The sequence below is a fragment of the Tigriopus californicus genome, chromosome 3, assembly GCF_007210705.1.
Source record: "Tigriopus californicus strain San Diego chromosome 3, Tcal_SD_v2.1, whole genome shotgun sequence".
In the NCBI taxonomy this organism is placed as follows: domain Eukaryota; kingdom Metazoa; phylum Arthropoda; class Copepoda; order Harpacticoida; family Harpacticidae; genus Tigriopus; species Tigriopus californicus.
The window spans coordinates 12537403-12538905 of NC_081442.1; the positions used below are offsets into that span (position 1 = coordinate 12537403).

The following is a 1503-nucleotide window of genomic DNA, read 5'->3' on the forward strand; positions in this document are numbered from 1 at the left end:
GGTTTTAATGACCGAGGATTTTCGCGATTACATCCGATCAATTTCTGAGAATCAATTCCTCGAGAGTGTCTTTAAACCTCGCAGCTTTCCGAGACTTACAATGGATTACGACGTCGCTGAGCATTGGGTTGGCATTTGGTCAACATCTGACCGCCAACTGGGCTACACGATGGGCAATCCAACGACTTCGTGATTTTCACAAGATAAAAACATACATTTTCTTACACATTTTGATAAAACCGTTCCCTGAAGTGAAATATTGTTCCTTCTGTACATCATTTATCCATATCATATTAGGATGATGTACTCAATTGTGCACAGAACAGATTGTGCCAAAGTCAGAGGTCCCCGAGTTTACCGGAGTGAAAACTGCATTATCACAGTGCGGTACAAATAAAAAATGCGGAAATGTTTTCCTTGTAAGGAGGTGGGTCAGATCCAATCTCAGTGCTCAAAACAATATGTGAACCATAAACTAAGTCGGTGCAAAGTAAGGGACGGTTATAGAATTCTGGCGTTTCAAATCTTTCAGGACTTTGCCAAATAAAGCCAGATCTACCAACTCTAATTCGTTGGTGAATCAAACATTATATTGTTTATTGTTTGTTTCCCTCAAACCATATAGCAATGAGTATATTGACTCCTTTAAGTAGCAACTGAATGATGATATCAGCACAAACTTTGGGAGGTCACCAGGGCACTTTTCAAAACAGTAGGGCTACTAATGCTTCAAAGCTCCACGGACTTTGATTCGCCCTCATTCAACGGGAGCGCAATAAAACCGTGCCGCAATGGAAAGGGAGTTGAGTGCAATGGTTTGCTGTGCAGAAATGCAATTATTTTCTCCAAGGGATGCCGAAATTTGAGATCATATACTAATCATCGACCTTTGCTCGGCATTCCACGTTATTCCATGACGTGACAAAAAATGTTGAAAGACTACTTTCGCTTGTGCTTTTGATTGATTTGTATTGCTTGGAAAAGGATTAAGGTCACCTGAAATGGTATTTTGCAAAGACAAACTAGACAGAAGTAGCATCCATAATAGCCTGTCCTTTTTGTCCTTTGTCCTCTGTCCTCAACTCTAGTCAAAACCCTCTGGTGGTTATAAAAGAGGGCATAAGCTGCTGCTTTGAAAGCTTCAAATGGGTCAACTTACCGTTGTTTCTAGGGGTGAGGTGATAATCCAAGAGATATGTTTTGAACTGCCATCCTAAGTCACTGTCTCACTCCAGAGATATGAAATATCAGTATTTTTATTTTTTATTTTTTCGGTTTGTTTTTTCACGGGCTTTTCTAACCGCTACAGGGAATGTAATCCCCAGTATTATTAAAATGAAAGGTTATAATTCGTCTACTTATCACTTTTCAATCTTTATATGATATTTGGTCTACCAACGAATTTGAGTTGGCAGACCGAGCTAGTCCTTGAATGTAGGGTTGATCTGGTATGCTATCTAAAAATTTGTCCAAGTCTGACTTGAAAGATGCCACCGGATCAAC

General features: G+C 39.7%; 1 protein-coding gene across 1 annotated transcript in view; it reads left to right on the top strand.

Annotated features, from left to right (window-relative positions):
* LOC131877965 (uncharacterized) overlaps positions 1–1503 on the top strand; it is a 6564-nt gene that overhangs the window by 4098 nt on the left and 963 nt on the right. The gene's annotated exons all lie outside the window — the stretch shown is intronic.